We start from the raw sequence: 17956 nt of genomic DNA, 5'->3' as shown, positions 1-17956 counted from the left end.
TAATCACATTCCCCATAAGAGGTGAGCTTCGTAGCTGCTACGCCGCCATCTGGCGCCCCTCCACGGCGTATACGGGGTGAGTGCGGCGTTTCTCACCCAGGCAGGAGAGTAGCAAGAAATTTCTCTCCTTGGGGGGGGGGGGGGGGGGCTGATATTGCACCTAGGTCTTCATATGATATTTCAAGGCATCAGAACTATGTATAATAAATACATAACCATTAACTGTGTAAAGGGGAATAGCAGTCACGGCGGTAGTTGATCGTGGGGGTTTATTCAAGGCGTCGCGTAAGGTAACGGGCCGAGCGCCGGTCCAGCCGGTACGAGCTCGTGAGCATGAACGTGCGAGTCGGGACTTCGTCGTCTTCACTATAATCCTCGGAGCATACCCGATTGGGCAAATGTCGCTTCGGTATCTAATATTGTTGTGCAGCGTTAACTCTTTTTGTTACAATTGCCCCCGGTGCAAAAGGAGCCATCCTGGCTACTCAAGGGCACGACGAAACTAGAGGGTCGTAGTATGGCTGTAACCGATCCACGTGAACAATTTCACGCCCTCGGCGGCGATGATCTGTAGTTCGTTCAACTGGCTCCACAAGGTAATTGACGGGCGAAGTCCGCTCAATGACTCTGTACGGGCCGTGGTACTTGGTGGTCAGTTTTGAGGAGAGACCGGGTGTTGAGCAGGGCACCCAAAGCCACACAAGGGAGCCGGGATCAAAACTGCGATCTTTGACGCATTCGTCGTGACGATGCTTCTGGCGCTGCTGATCGGTCGATGTAAACGAACGGGCCAGTCGACGGCATTCCTCGGCACGACGAGCAAGGTCTGAAATCGGCGTAAATTCGCTTGCGTTGGGCTTGTAGGGGAGTATCGTATCGACTGTGAAGGACGGCTCTCGCCCATACAACAAGAAAAACGGCGAGAATCCCGTGGTCGTCTGCGTTGCCGTATTGTAAGCAAATGTTACAAACGGGAGTGCGAGGTCCCACTTCGACTGGTTGGCAGACACGTACATGGATAACATGTCACCAAGAGTGCGATTGAAGCGTTCCGTGATCCCGTTCATTTGTGGACGGTATGATGTGGTAGTCCGATGAACGACGTGGCACTCAGAGAGCAGTGCTTCAATAACCTCAGACAAGAAAACCCGCCCTCGGTCGCTGAGTAGCTCCTGAGGTGCCCCGTGTCGAAGAACAAAGCGGCGAAGAAGGAAGGAGGCCACGTCGCGAGCCGTGGCGGCCGGAAGAGCATCGGTTTCGGCGTACCGAGTAAGGTGATCTACGGCGACAATGATCCATCGATTTCCGGCTGCAGTAGACGGAAGTGGGCCATACAGGTCGATGCCCACACGTTCGAATGGCTTTGCTGGGCATGGTAGTGGCTGCAACGGACCGGCAAGGCAGGGCGGCGGCGATTTTCGGCGTTGACATTCAGGGCAAGAGCGCACGTACTTGCGCACGAAGGTATACATACCACGCCAGTAGTATCGCAAGCGAAGACGCTCATAGGTCTTTAGTACGCCAGCATGACCGCAACTTGGATCAGCGTGAAAGGAGGTGCATATGTCGCTCCGCAAATGACGGGGTATGACCAGCAGCCACTTTCGGCCGTCGGAGCAGTAGTTGCGGCAGTAGAGTAGCTCGTCACGGAGCGCAAAGTGAGAAACCTGCCGGCGTAGGGCCCGAGATCCCCCGGCAGGCGATGTACCGGAGAGCATCCCAATAACAGAAGCAATCCACGGGTCCTGGCGTTGCTCGGTTGACATGTTGCTGACTGCAAGAGGCGACAGACGTAAGTCACTATCACTCGAGGCAAGGCAGGAAACTGCAGCAGGCACGGGTGAGCGTGAAAGAGCATCAGCGTCGGAGTGCTTGCGACCTGAATGGTAAATGACCCGGATGTCGTATTCTTGCAGTCGGAGAGCCCACCGACCAAGACGACCTGATGGATCCTTGACGGAGGAGAGCCAACAGAGTGCATGATGATCGGTGACGACATCGAATGGGCGACCATACAAGTACGGGCGGAACTTGCTCAGTGCCCAAATTATCGCCAAGCACTCCTTCTCTGTTACAGAGTAGTTCGACTCGGCTTTCGTCAGTACACGGCTCGCGTATGCTACGACGTACTCGTCAAAACCGGGCTTTCGTTGGGCAAGCACAGCACCGAGGCCGATCCCACTAGCATCAGTGTGGACCTCAGTTGGGGCGGACGGGTCGAAGTGCCGCAGTGTCGGCGGGGGTGTGAGTAGACGCCGTAGCGTCACAAAGGCTTCGTCGCAGGAGGGTGACCAGGCAGATATGTCGCTGGCACCACCGAGGAGCTGAGTTAAAGGCGCAGTTATGCTGGCGAAGTTGCGTACGAAGCGTCTAAAATACGAGCAAAGACCGATAAAGCTCCGAAGCGCCTTTATAGTGGTCGGCTTCGGAAATTCGGCTACGGCTCTCAGCTTCGTATTATCTGGGAGGATCCCGTCCTTCGAAACGACGTGGCCCAGGATCGTCAGTTTGCGCGCAGCAAAACGACACTTTCTGAGATTCAGCTGCAGCCCAGTTCTTGCAAGGCACGTCAAAACTTGCTGCAGGCGGGCGAGGTGCGTTTTGAAATCCGAAGAGAAAACAACGACGTCGTCCAGATAGCAAAGACACGTCTTCCATTTCTTCCAGTCCGCTCAAAATACTGTCCATCATTCGCTCGAAGGTGGCAGGAGCGTTGCAAATCCCGAACGGCAATACATTAAATTCATAAAGACCGTCAGGGATAACAAAAGCAGTTTTCTCTCGATCTGCTTCCGCCATCGGGACCTGCCAGTACCCGGATCGAAGGTCTAATGACGAGAAGTATTCTGCTCCCTGCAAACAGTCGAGGGCGTCGTCGATGCGGCGGAGGGGATACACGTCATTGCGGGTTATGGTGTTCAAACGGCGGTAGTCGACGCAAAACCGAATGGACCCATCCTTCTTATTCACAAGAACCACGGGTGACGCCCAGGGACTCTTGGAGGGACGAATAATGTCACGCTGAAGCATGTCATTCACGTGGTCTTCAATGGTGCGTCGCTCTGCCGGTGACACACGATACGGTCGTTGTCGAAGCGGGGAATGGGAGCCAGTATCGATGGCGTGGCTCACAACGGACGTGCGACCGAGAGAACTTTGCCCACTATCGAAAGACGAAGAAAACTGGCTCAGAATCGCAGTAAGCTGGGCTCGTTGGGTAGCGTCCAAACTTTCGTCAATTGAGCGGGAGAAAAACTTGGGACATGTTTCGTCCCGTGTGCATGGCGTAGTAGTGCTCCGCTCGTCGACTTGGAGATGGGGCGCATCATCAAGAAGCTCCGTAACAAGACGGGGATCGACCGGCTCTACAAAGCCGAGTGTTTCGCCGTGTAAAAGGGCGCACGAAGTCCTCGACTGGTTTATAATCATCATTGCACTCGCGCCATTGCGAATTGTCAAAACGGCGAGGGGTAGAGGAAGACATCTGCGGCGGAAGAAAATGTCGGACGGCGTAAAAAGCACCGTAGCCTCAGGAATAGATGTGCAGGAAAGAGGAACAAGAGCGGAAGAACGGGGTTGGACGACAGTGTCTTCGGCGATGACCACCTTGGCGTTGGAAGCACAGAAAGAATCTTCCAAGAGAGGCGAAAACTCGACTTCGGCAGGTGCACACCGTATGACGGCATGATGGCGCGAGAGAAAGTCCCAACACAGGATTACATCATGAGAGCACGACGGCAATACGACAAATTTAACGGTGTAGAGAATATGCTGAATAACGACACGGGCCGTGCAGGCTGCTATGGGCTTAATCTGTTGTGCACTGGCGGTGCGCAAGGATAGTCCGGAAAGTGGCGTCAGAACCTTTCGAATTGAGCGGTATAGGTCGGCGTGAACGACAGAAACAGCAGCTCCAGTGTCGATTAGGGCAGTAGTAGGGATACCTTCAACAAACACATCAAAAATTTCCCCGCATTTCCCCGAGGGGAAGAATGTGAAAGTGCGAATGCACGAGTTAAATTTGCGCGGTTCGGTAATGTTCGCGAAAGAGAGATCACACACACACAACTACAAAGAAAGAAAGATGCATTTATTCACAGGCACCTATTTGTGTTGTCGTTGTACTTGATTGCTAGAGCGGATCTCAGCTTTGAAATTTTGTGTCAGTACTCCTTCAAGCGGGTGCATTAGCCCTTCTCACGCCCGATTCCTAGCCAATCCCCCACGTGGGTATGTGCCATGCACAGACACCTATTTGTGTTGTTGTACTTGTTTGCTAGAGCGGAGAGAGAGAGAGATGGAACTTTATTCAGGCATCCGGCGTGCAAAGGACACGATTCCCGGCCACGCAGGGCTCGGTCGCGTCCCCTCTATCTAACCACCCTAAGTCGCAAAAGTCCTAGGGCGTCGGGCTTAGACCCCGAGGCGGTTGGTCTCGGCGTCCGCTCGAGCTACTCGGAGCGCTCCCGGCCGCCACCGTCGGCCCCCGACCCCCACCTCCCGCATGGGAGGGCGGAGTGCCGGGAGGGACGGGCGGGCGCGGGACCCCTTTCGCCTTTGCAGAGCCAGAGCCGCCTCGAGCCGCTGGATGGCCCTCCTCTGTTGTTGGGGCTCCGCAGAGCCCACGCATTCGCGCACGTCCGGTGGGTACGGGTCCTGTGGGTCCTGTCTATCCCCCCCACCGTCGCGCACTGCACAGTCACAGCCCCACATGATATGGGTGAGGGTCGCAGTTTCGCGTTCACACACACTGCACCGAGCACTCTCGTAGAGGTCCGGACACACGTGCCGCGCGAGCGCCGGCGTCAGAACAGTCTGTCTGTAATTGCCTGAGCTTCACCGCCTCCGCCCGAGACAGGTCCCGGTGCGGGAGCGGAAAAGCACGCCTCTGGTCCCGATGCCAACGAAGCACCCCGCCGTAGTCTGTGAGGGGCTCCGCTTTTTCGTCGTCGTCGATGTCAGTTGTTTCACCGCAGTCCTCGAGGGATGACGACAGCGGACGGGATGTCGCGACCCGGCACGTGGCGAGACCATGGGCCGCAGCGTCCGCCTCCTCGTTGCGGATCTCAGCTTTGAAATGTCGTGTCAGTACTCCTTTAAGCGGGTGCATTAGCCCTTCTCACGCCCGATTCCTGGCCAATCCCCCACGTGGGTATGTGCCATGTCAGCGGCCAGGCAGGGCACGCCCATCTCCCCCCGTTGCCAAGGAAGACGAGGAGATTCCTGGCCAATCCCCTACGTGGGTATGTACCATCTCCCCCCGTTGCCAAGGAAGACGAGGAGCGCGCACACCCGCAGCTGTTGCTATGTGGACGGACGGCGGTCAATGGAATTCAGGGTCGCTTATAAAGTGCATTCGCACTTAATAACATTTTTAGGCGGGACGTGAGGACTTTTAGCTTTCGAGGGCGAAGCAGCTTTTGCCTCGGGAACTGCGGCTGTTAGTTTTCCTCCCCAGTGCTGGCAGAGCGGCGTCGCATAGGAGACAGTGAGCGACGACGTGGAGAAGGAGATCGGCGGTTGGTGGACGTAGTAGAGCGGTCAGGCGGCTTCGACGTCATCGGGGGATCAGAGGCGACTGGGTACATTGGCTGCGGAACAATATACGGCTGGCCGTAAGTGGGGTCGTTGTACGGAGCCTGTTGGAAGGTGTTCGGAGGCGGCATGCGATGGCGGCAGTAGCGAGCTACATGTCCAGCAATTCCGCATACAAAGCATATAGGGCGATTGTCCTGCGTACGCCACGTGCGCGTAAGAGGACTACCCACAGCCGTTGGAAGACGGCTCGCCGGCACGACATTCGTAATCGGATTGGTCTGCAACGAACGCAGTGGCACGGCATGCTGGGCTGGTGGAGCAGGCGGGTGCACCACTCGAGGGTTGACCGAAGGAGCAGGCCGCAGAGGTGACCTCCCTGCAGCTTCGACGTATGTTAAGGGGCCGGCGACCGGTGCCTGGTAGTGGGCAGTTGGTAGTGCCTCAGCGACCTCTTCTTGTATCACGTGTCTCAGTGCAGGAGCTAGAGGGGTCGATGGTTCCGCGGTGTACGGCAGGAGGGACACCTGACGAGCCACCTCTTCCCGAATAAAATCTTTTATCCGGGTGAACAGCGTCGGGTCGTTTGTGTAGGCCTGAGCGCAAGCTTGCCGAGTTAGGGCCCGTTGCTTCCGAAGCTCGTCGAAGCTCTGACACAAACGTACGACGTCGGCTATTGTTTGGGGATCCTTGGACAGCAGCATCTGGAACGCGTCATCGTCCACTCCTTTAAGGACGTGCCGGACCTTGTCCGTTTCCGTCATCGACGGGTCGACCCGCTTCCACAAGTCAACCACGTCCTCGATGTAACTGGTGAATGTTTCTCCGGCTTGTTGGCCGCGTACACGCAACTGCTGCTCGGCATGGAGCTTGCGTACAGCTGGGCGGCCGAATGCTGCCACAAAGAGGGTGCGGAAGGCAGATCAGGTAGCAATGTCTGACTCCTTATTCGCGTACCACCGCCGGGCGAGCTTATCAAGGGCGTAAAATACGTTATGTAGCTTAGTCGGATCATCCCATTTGTTGTAGGCACTCACACGCTCAAAGGACGACAGCCAGTCTTCGACGTCAGTCTCGTCCTCGCCAGTGAAAATGGTTGGGTCGCGTTGTCGCATCGCGCAAGAGCAGATAGCGGGTGCGCCCGGTGGCGCAGGGTGCTGGCTGGTCTCTCGGTGGTTCATCTCGGGCAGTGTCCGGTTGCGAAGCTCCAGCGTGGAACCGAGACCCTTGACCTCCACCACTTGTGAAGGGGAATAGCAGTCACGACGGTAGTTGATTGTGGGGGTTTATTCAAGGCGTCGCGTAAGGTAACGGGCCGAGCGCAGGTCCAGCCGGTACGAGCTCGTGAGCATGAACGTGCGAGTCGGGACTTCGTCGTCTTCACGATAATCCACTGGGCATACCCGATTGGGCAAATTGCGCTTCGGTATCTATTATTGTTGTGCAGCGTTAAGTCTTTTTGTTACAACTGATAATATACGGAATTACCCGAAATATTGCTATTGCCGCTATTGCAATTACTATTACTGCTACTGTTGCTGAAATATTACTAGGTACTCAACAACCTCAAATATTACTGAAACTTGTAACTATGACTAGAAAATACATAACTGTTAAACGTCGAGGACAAAGAAAATAAATTATTTCATAAAAAATAAATTAACTATATTCCAAGAATTGCGGGAAAAATGCTATCACTGCTTGCCGTTTTGTGTTGTATGTATATAAGAAGATATACATAAGAGGATAACTTGCACCAAAATTAGTTTTAATTTAGAGTTGATGAGAAAAAGTGAGAAGGTTTTATTTTGATCAGGGCAGCAAAAGTGTCACTGCCCACAACGTGTACATTTACAAAGGAAGCCCCTTCTACAAGGCGCAAGTTAGGCGGCGAATTCGGTGCTGCGGCGCCGTCGTGCGGCAAAACGACCTATTTTGTTGCTGTGGCGCAATACATCATTTTGCCGCACTAACGGCGTCGGAGCAGCAAATACGCTGGTAATTTGGCACTTCGTAGAGGGCAGGGAAATCCGAAGACTTCAACTCACTGGTTCTCCGGCGGCCTCCCTGGTTGCATGGAGCCAGTGAGGCTGCCAGTCAGGCGGTTTCGCCCCCGAATCTCCCCTAATTGGTCTGGGCAGCGACGCTCACTCGCGTCGCGGAGCGTGAGCTCGCAGAAAACCCCCGTGGATGAAGGCCTGCCAGGAGCGAAACGGGCCTCCAAGGAACGGTGGGTGAGCTTTCTGGACAGTATTTCTGGGGTTCTAGACAAAATCGTAGCATGGTTTCCGGCCCAGGTGGTTGCCTTGGCCGCCATGAATGACAGCGCGATAAAATGTTGGAGGGTTGAAGCACCATAGGCCGCTATGCCCATGCTTAGGGGGGTTCAGTCAATGCTTTGGCCCTTCTTCGTGTCTTTTTTCTTGCCCACATCCAAAAGAACTTGTTGTTGTGCCTCACTGTAAGCAAATAGTACGTCAAGGGCACACAAAAATAACAATGGCGGCTTGATACAATGTTGAAACTCCAACAAACGCTATCCTAGGCCACGGTTATGCGAACCCTCCGGCGGCAATTACTAGCGTCACCTACGACAACAGCACATTATGATTCTCACCAACGACTACTTCAGGCACAAGCGAAGTGTATTCGCCTCGTTTAGAGCTGATAAGCTTAAAGTGACGAGGCAGTTTTGCCTTGAAAAGATTCAGTGTCAAGCACAAAAGGAAGGCGGAACAGTTTAGAATATACCCATCAAGGGATGGAAGGAACCCATATTTGAAAGAACCTGTCATAAGCAATATGAGAAAGAACGTCTCAGTTTCTACTTTCTTGTTCTAAAACTTGAACAAACAGCTGATCACTCAGCGGGCGCATCTTTTACGCTTGGCAGCACACAAACGACTACAGGTGTTGTTGGAACAGTGTGGATTCAGCTGGTCACTGATTTTAGTTTCTGCTACTTCCTGCAGCCTCCCTCTGTCATCTGGAAATGGCCTCACTAGACTCTTCACAGGGGACACTGGTTTCTCGATCATCCCGTCGGCGCTCCGATGGAGCTGCTAGCGGAGGCCTTGTGGTAGAAGACGCATGTTTGAACCGCTTACCTAGGGACAAACCCTACTAGCTATGTACCCATTCAGACGTGTTCACCAGTGAGTACCATGTCCTGTTTTGAGATGTACTGCGTACGTGCGACATTGCATTACCGATGTCAAATATCGATATACGAGGTTTCACATTGGCAATCGCAACGAATGTGCTAGAAGGTATCGGCGATTTGTTAGATTGTCTAACTGCGCAAATGGATGCACACCACAGCGTGTTGCCGTACCATGGCCATCCGAGCAAACACTGCTTACGGAGGCATTTTAGGCACTTTTCGGGCCGAGACATTAGGCAGGCCGGTAAATGTGCCTGTTTTCGTACCCTGGTGTGTGACAAATAACTGGAGCGTTTACCTGCCGATTGAAGTACCTGGAGTCGCAAAAAAATCTCTCTCGACAAAGATAGCAATTACTCGCGAAATCTGTAACGGCATCACACAAATATCTGTCTCCAACGAGTGCAAACCGGCATTTGCAGTCGTGAGCTTACATCACAGCATCGACGAAGGCGAGAAGCGGGCCGGAGCGACCCTTGTCTCCTTTCAATTTGTTGCGGTTGTAAGACCTTCATTCACAAGGAGGGAGGCTCTCTGGCCCGTGTAGGGAGCGGGGGATGTCGCGTGAGTTCATATTTTTGGGGACGAAGTTATCGTCCTCGAGTGGGGTTCATTGTAGATCTCGGTGATCCCCAGGGTAAGTGTGTGGCCAGAAGTACTGGTAGGCCGTATCGGTGTACAGGCGGTCACAGAATAAACCGGACCAAGCGAGTGGTGCGCGAAAACTATCGGCGCGACACCTTCCGGCCCAGCGCCTGCTGTCGAGATAGCGGAGGCCGCATGCGTGTCCCTCCCTAAAGTTTTTGCATGTCAGTTTCCTTGATTTCGGCTGCAGCACTTTGATCCTCTCCAATGCGACGCGCGGCGGCGCCTTGCGCGGCGTGCCTACCGACCGGGCGTGATGCATGTCAGCAGCCGGCAGCGTGCGCCATGCGCTGATGCCGCGTAACTGTGCGTTCATCTGAGAATGTTCGTTCGGCGCTCTTTTTATCATTTTAGTGACTGAAACGCAAACTGGCGTTGAAGAAAGGCTGCGATAAAGATTCACACATGACTGAACCAGTGCTAGCTGGTCGTTATGCGACAAACACACAGTTGATAGAACTAAAAACACCGATGTTTTTTTTTTTTTCGAGTTTTTCCCGTGCGGCATATGAGAGGCGGTTTAAAGATGGGAGGAGGGAAGAAAGTAGGAAGGAAAGAGTTTATTCTCTTTGGAAAAATAGACCGAAATACACAGCTGTGGGTGTGAGTGAATTGCAATCGAAAAGCAATGAGGCGTTTCCTTCCATGTCACCCTTTGGACAGTGATAGCTATGAAGCGTATAAAGCACGGAACTCGTCCTGCATGGCCATATTCGTGAAGAATGCCTTCCCGCGTCCCCATCGAGCAACAGAGGCACATCGTGCGACTTTTCATCGAAGGGACTACTCAGTGGGAAAGTTGCCACCTCACCGGGAGGTCTAGGACTTCTGTAAGCCGCATTATTCAAGCTTACAGCGATGATCAGGGCAGACTCATTGACGCAGAGCGCAGCGGGTGGCCTAAAGTCACCAGTGAGGAGCAGGAACTACTGACATGTCGCAGCCGCTGTGGCAGATCCCCTCTTGTCTGCAAAATAAATTCGACAGGAGATGTCATTGAATGTCTCTTGCGAGACAATTCGAAGACGACTAAAGGAGGCGGGACCCGGGAGTTGCGTGGCAGCGCAGAAACCGCGCGTGACGGACCGCCAGAGGCTGGAAAGGCTGGAGTTCGCCCGGGCAGTGGAGCGGTGGACAACGGACGAGTGGAAGGAAGTTATATTCACAGACGAATCGACTTTCTCCATTCGAGGGGATCAACAGCGGCGTGTTTGGCGTCCGATGAGCTGCAGGTACGAAACTGAACTGTGAAACGTAGCTGGTAATGTGCATTCTAGATGATATATAAACTACTACAGTGTAAGAGGTCAAATCGGGAGCACGGTTTACTATGAGAATTGCTGAGCATTCCTTCGGGGGTCGCGAGTGCAACGCTAAGCGTAATTGTTAAGGCTAGGAATGCATAACTACCTGTTAATAACTATATTTCGGAGCAACCGATATACAATGTCCCTGTAAATTTTATTCAGCTGGGTTCATTTGGAACGGTTTAATCGTAGTTTTATAAGCACCGTTTGTTCAGCGTTTCTTGTCACTCTTTTTTTAAGAAACACTTCAGGTAACCCGCATCGGCTGACGGGGCTTTTGTAATTCCCGATGTGGAAAGAGGATGAAATTGATGCATAGTTTTATACAGGATACTGTTCGCCTACGTGGCAGTGGGGGTGCAGCCTCCCGCTAAAAAATGTGCCAGTAATTTCAATCGATGTAAACTATCAAACACGGCGAATGTCCTTTCATTGATTTAGCTAGTATACCCTCCGAACATCTTCGAAGATATCTTTCCTCGGAGATATGTTTCCTCAAGGTATTTCTGTATTTAGCCCGATGGTATTTAGATACCAGCCCGGCTACATCCAAAGCGTCCTTTCCAGTGGGAGGTGCTCCGTCAGCGTATGGGGCGCAATGAGTGCGGACGGCCTGGGACCCCTCGTCAGAATTTCGGGACAATTCAATGCTTCCCAGTGCTGTAACACCATTTCCACAAGTCTGCTCCCTTACGTACTGGACGGGTGCTTCATCCGGCAATAGGACCGAAGCCCTGTCTCCACAGCACGAGCCGTGAGCTCACTGCTCGAGGACCACGCGGTGCGACAGCTGCGGTGGCCTCCGTGCGGGGCAGACCTAAATCCGATAGAAAATGTGTGGTGGATTATGAAGATGAATCTCGGCAAACGAAATGACTGCGGTCGCACGGCGGACGAGTTGTGGCAGGCAGTGGAAGATGAATGGGGACGCCTGCGCCCCCGTCCCGAAATCATAAAGTCGCTTTATGAGTCGCTCCCACGACGCATTCGTGAAGTTATCAAAAAAGATGGAAACTTCACACACAATTAATAAGGGGAACCACTCGCACAATCACCGATGTCTTTTTTTTTTGTTCCGAACCGAATAAACCTTCGCTGTATTCAGTTCTTGCTATCAACTGTGTTCGTTGCATAACGACCAGCACTGTTTTAGTCATGTGTGAATCTTTATCGCAGCCTTTCTTCAACGCCAGTTTGCGTTCCAGTCATTAAAATGATAAAAAGAGCGCCGAACGAACATTCTCAGATGAACGCACAGTTACGCGGCATCAGCGCATGGCGCACGCTGCCGGCTGCTGCCAAGCATCACGCCCGCTCGGTAGGCGAGCCGAGAAAGGCGCCGCCGCGCGTCGCATTCGAGAGGAACGGAGTGCTGCAGCCGCAGTCAAGGAAACTGACATGCACAAACTATAGGGAGGGACACGCATGCGGCCTCCGCTATCTCGACAGCAAGCGCTGGGCCGGAAGGTGTCGCACCGATAGCTATCGCGCGCCGCTCGCTTGGTCCGGTTTATTCTGTGGACGCCTGTACGTTGAAAGTGTGAGACCACTTTTTAAAAGAAAATCAGCTGCGGAAAATAGACTGTGGCTGTCGAGAATACGGGTATACTGGGCTGTTAGGATCGGAAGTGGGGAGCCTGAAGTTTCTACATCACGTGAATTTAGGGCAGTAACAGATGAGGTGTCGGCGATCTGCCGGGGTGAATAGCTGGGAATAGTGAGAATTCGGTGTCTTTGCTGGATTGTTCCACTGGCGGATAGTTTCAGATACTTTAAGGCACTAGCGAATAATGTGTTTAAGTAAACTTCAGCGGGCCGGTTGAGTGGTGCAAGAGGTATTGTATTTCATTGTAAGCATCTGCAGCCAACACAAAAGATGAGACACTGGCTGCCTCCCTTCAATGAGTTACGTGAAGGGGCTTTATCCCGTAACCCGACGCTAAAGGCGATCGCCTTAAGCGTCTTTACAGGAGCCTCCGGGGTTTAGTTGTGCCACGAAGAAGGGGCGCGTCTGTTGCCCTGAAGGCGCCATGGCCCCAGTGTGTATATATGTGCTGTGACCTGTGTGGTCGCTGTGTGTGTGTTGTGTGCAGAGTGCTTCCTCGATTACTGAAATGCAAACACAAAGATCCCTCGCCGCCCACTCCGAACGGGCGCTTTCTCTGCGATGGAGGCCTGCAGCAACCGCCCCCATTCTTTCTGATTTACTTCGTTTCCTTCTCTCTTGATTCTGCTAATAATTGCTTTAGTGTGAAAGCGGAACCCAACGTCGAAGCGTCCTCTGTTTAAGGCTCCTTCGCGGGTGGCCTCGCTACCCCTAACGATACGTGCAGTAAAGTTGTAGCTTGTTCATAAGAAAGAATATTGCCCTAAACAAGCTGTCCGTAAACAAGTAAGTCCAAGAGCCATGAAAGAACTACAAATTAGAAACAACAACATTTACTGGTACCGAAACCCGGGAGAAAAGTCTTTAAAAAGTTGCACGTCAGCCGCCTCAAATGCAAGTGGACCGTGGTGCGATGGTCCACTCAAAGCTCATCAACAACATCTCCGCCAAACAGGGTTCCGCATCAATCGATCAGAACTGTACCGTCTGTCTCAAAGGAAGATCTCTGAAAGACCTGTATCAAGAAAACCATGAAGTCATTGAAGAAGAAGAGCGACAGGATGATGTTTCATGCTCCGAATCCTACGCTGAGGATATCATCGTAGCCAAGAGCGATGTAAAAGGCTGGATAGAAGATTCGAACTCCACGACCAAAAAGGCAGCAGCTACTGCAGCAACGCGGCAGACAGATACGAGACAGCAAACATAAGCGAGCAAGACGGCGGTTATCCCTCTTCAATTCACCAGGCTTCCCAAATTAAAAATAACCAATCTGGAGAACTGAGGGAGCGGCAGGGATTTTAGAGCTAATTCATATCTACTATCCACTGCAACGGCACTGTAAAAAATTGAGCACTACAAGTATCCGAACTGCTATATGGCAGGAAAGGCAGCGGCGGCTGTAGCAGGCCTAACGTACCAGAGCCGAATTATGGCGTAGCTTGCCATCGTTAAGGACAGAGTCGGCCTAAACGAAATCATAGTCGAGGAGCACCTGTCGCGTTTGCTTCATGTGAAGCCTGTGCAGGATACACAAAACTTTGATAAACTGCGTTGCATCGTCGATGAAGTGAAGACGGTAGTGAAGACTGCCGACTGTACTCAAGAAGGCTGTGCCAGCTGACCATTACCTCGGATACTACAAGAAGCATGACAAAACAAAGGGTAGCGAAGAGAAAAGATTTTTGCTTTTCCTTAGAAAAGAGGTCGAAACGCGCGACAAGATACAAGAAGCCGACTTCAAACTCCGCGACACTTCCGGTGCTCCTAACATAAACCAGAGTGATTTCAATGGACAGCATGTGCCTTCTTCTGCTTTACTGGATGCTGTAATGGACGAAGAAAGTAGAGGGTGCGTGTTCTGCCGCTCTGCCAACCACGACGCTGGGAGTTGTGATTCACGAATGTCGGTTTCAGAAAGGCGGAAAGTTCTGAAGCGTGAAAATCGTTGCTTTTGCAGCATAAAAAACCATTCAAGTCTAAAGATTGCCGAAGAACCAGAAGGTTTAATTCCTGGATGTGCGCAGGCAGCAGCGGTTGCGGCGCAAAGAACGGTGTAAAACGAACGCGGTCTCTTTCTGTTTCGCAGGCTATTGGCGTTCGCCAGCCACCGTGCGCATTTTTCGTCGTCCATGTGCCCATCGTCGTCGGAACGAAGAGGTACCAATTAGGCCCCGCTGCGCCTGCGCCCAACTGTCCTGCGATGAATTCTACTGCACCTGCGCCGTACAGCCGCTGGGCTTCTTAAAGGGAGGACCAAGCCATCACAGAGACCACTTGGCAGCAGCGGTTGCGCCGCAAAGAACGGCGTAAAACGAACACGGTCTCCTTCTGTTTCGCAGGCTGTTGGCGTTCGCCAGCAACCGTGCGCATTTTTCATCGTCCATGTGCCCATCGTCGTCGAAACGAAGAGGTACCAATTAGGCCCCGCTGCGCCTGCGCCCAACTGTTCTGCGATGAATTCTACTGCACCTGCGCCGTACAGCCGCTGGGCGTCTTAAAGGGAGGACCAAGCCATCACAGAGACCACTTGGCAGCAGCGGTTGCACTGCAAAGAACGGCGTAAAACGAACGCGGTCTCCTTCTGTTTCGCAGGCTGTTGTCGTTCGCCAGCAACCGTGCGCATTTTTCATCGTCCATGTGTCCATCGTCGTGGAAACGAAGAGGTACCAATTAGGCCCCGCTGCGCCTGCGCCCAACTGTCCTGCGATGAATTCTACTGCACCTGCGCCGTACAGCCGCTGGGCTTCTTAAAGGGAGGACCAAGCCATCACAGAGACCACTTGGCAGCAGCGGTTGCGCCGCAAAGAACGGCGTAAAACGAACACGGTCTCCTTCTGTTTCGCAGGCTGTTGGCGTTCGCCAGCAACCGTGCGCATTTTTCATCGTCCATGTGCCCGACGTCGTCGAAACGAAGAGGTACCAATTAGGCCCCGCTGCGCCTGCGCCCAACTGTTCTGCGATGAATTCTACTGCACCTGCGCCGTACAGCCGCTGGGCTTCTTAAAGGGAGGACCAAGCCATCACAGAGACCACTTGGCAGCAGCGGTTGCACCGCAAAGAACGGCGTAAAACGAACGCGGTCTCCTTCTGTTTCGCAGGCTGTTGTCGTTCGCCAGCAACCGTGCGCATTTTTCATCGTCCATGTGCCCATCGTCGTCGAAACGAAGAGGTACCAATTAGGCCCCGCTGCGCCTGCGCCCAACTGTTCTGCGATGAATTCTACTGCACCTGCGCCGTACAGCCGCTGGGCTTCTTAAAGGGAGGACCAAGCCATCACAGAGACCACTTGGCAGCAGCGGTTGCGCCGCAAAGAACGACGTAAAACGAACACGGTCTCCTTCTGTTTCGCAGGCTGTTGTCGTTCGCCAGCAACCGTGCGCATTTTTCATCGTCCATGTGCCCATCGTCGTCGAAACGAAGAGGTACCAATTAGGCCCCGCTGCGCCTGCGCCCAACTGTCCTGCGATGAATTCTACTGCACCTGCGCCGTACAGCCGCTGGGCTTCTTAAAGGGAGGACCAAGCCATCACAGAGACCACTTGGCAGCAGCGGTTGCGCCGCAAAGAACGGCGTAAAACGAACACGGTCTCCTTCTGTTTCGCAGGCTGTTGGCGTTCGCCAGCAACCGTGCGCATTTTTCATCGTCCATGTGCCCATCGTCGTCGAAACGAAGAGGTACCAATTAGGACCCGCTGCGCCTGCGCCCAACTGTTCTGCGATGAATTCTACTGCACCTGCGCCGTACAGCCGCTGGGCTTCTTAAAGGGAGGACCAAGCCATCACAGAGACCACATGGCAGCAGCGGTTGCACCGCAAAGAACGGCGTAAAACGAACGCGGTCTCCTTCTGTTTCGCAGGCTGTTGTCGTTCGCCAGCAACCGTGCGCATTTTTCATCGTCCATGTGCCCATCGTCGTCGAAACGAAGAGGTACCAATTAGGCCCCGCTGCGCCTGCGCCCAACTGTCCTGCGATGAATTCTACTGCACCTGCGCCGTACAGCCGCTGGGCTTCTTAAAGGGAGGACCAAGCCATCACAGAGACCACTTGGCAGCAGCGGTTGCGCCGCAAAGAACGGCGTAAAACGAACACGGTCTCCTTCTGTTTCGCAGGCTGTTGGCGTTCGCCAGCAACCGTGCGCATTTTTCATCGTCCATGTGCCCATCGTCGTCGAAACGAAGAGGTACCAATTAGGCCCCGCTGCGCCTGCGCCCAACTGTCCTGCGATGAATTCTACTGCACCTGCGCCGTACAGCCGCTGGGCTTCTTAAAGGGAGGACCAAGCCATCACAGAGACCACTTGGCAGCAGCGGTTGCACCGCAAAGAACGGCGTAAAACGAACGCGGTCTCCTTCTGTTTCGCAGGCTGTTGTCGTTCGCCAGCAACCGTGCGCATTTTTCATCGTCCATGTGCCCATCGTCGTCGAAACGAAGAGGTACCAATTAGGCCCCGCTGCGCCTGCGCCCAACTGTCCTGCGATGAATTCTACTGCACCTGCGCCGTACAGCCGCTGGGCTTCTTAAAGGGAGGACCAAGCCATCACAGAGACCACTTGGCAGCAGCGGTTGCGCCGCAAAGAACGGCGTAAAACGAACGGTCTCCTTCTGTTTCGCCGGTTAGTGCTGTTTCTATTCACGTTGTAAATTTGTTTATGCCGTAACTACTGCTGCTCCTGCTGGTGCTGCTTTGTACACTGCTTTTCTCATTTGCCACTCTGTGCAACTATGCCCCGGGATGGAAAATGTCCATTGTGCGATAAGTCGTTCACTGGGGACGTCGTATGGATTGAATGTAGCGACTGCTGTCAGGCATTCCACGCCGGCAAAAGTTCTGGAATTTCTGAAGCAACTCTCAGGTCCAAAGGGCAGACATACTCCGATGCATGGCGCTGCCCTACCTGTAGACGGTCGAGGTTGCGAGCAGCTACAGCTGAATCAAAAGAACTGAGGAGTGAGGCCGACATGCAGGATGTCCGAATTTAAATGCAAGCTATTAACGACAAGCTGGACAAACTGGTACCGCTCAGAGAAACGGTTGATAGCATTGACGACGCGATACAATACTTGAGTGAGCAATACGACGAAATACTTAGAACAACGGAGCAGAATGAGCATGACATCAAAGACCTTAAGCGTAGATTGGAAAAGGTAGAGATGCGGGGCCGAGAAGTAGCTGAACTACAGGCAGAAGTAGATTATCTTGAGTGCAGGAGCCGTATACTCAACGTAGAATTCCACGGAATAGAGGAAACGGAAGACGAAAACTTGCTAGAAGAGATCAATGCAATGGCAGCCAAACACCAGCTTCCGCTACTCGCAGTAAATGATGTGGTCGCCATTAATCGGCTTCCGCACAAAAAAGGTAAGACGCCGGTCGTTATCTGTCGCTTTCCCGCTTGCTTCGCAAAAGCGAAGTCCGCTTTTGTCCGCATCTGTCCGCTTGCTTCGCAAAAGCGAAGCAAGCGGACCGAGACTTTTGGTGGAAAAACAGAAAGAAACTGAGCAGCCTAGATACGGACTTCTTGACGGAAAACCTGACGAAAAGAACACGTGCGCTGTTGTTTGAGGTAAAGAACTGTGCTAAAGAAGCGAATTTCAAGTATTCATGGCACTCAAGTGGGAACGTTCTAGTGCGCAAAGCTGATTGGGAGAAAGCCATACACATCGCGAATGCTGCTGATCTGAACAAGCTACGTTAA

The 17956-nt window shown here is 53.0% G+C and overlaps 1 pseudogene; it reads left to right on the top strand.

The window, feature by feature from the left end:
- Positions 1-16982: 16982 nt before the first annotated feature.
- Positions 16983-17956, top strand: LOC144167975 (uncharacterized; annotated as a pseudogene).

This window comes from Haemaphysalis longicornis, unplaced genomic scaffold (genome assembly GCF_048455015.1).
Source record: "Haemaphysalis longicornis isolate Haplotype H1 unplaced genomic scaffold, Haemaphysalis longicornis Haplotype H1 scaffold_2, whole genome shotgun sequence".
NCBI classification, from domain to species: Eukaryota; Metazoa; Arthropoda; class Arachnida; order Ixodida; family Ixodidae; genus Haemaphysalis; species Haemaphysalis longicornis.
This window is presented reverse-complemented; position numbering and strand designations above follow the sequence as displayed.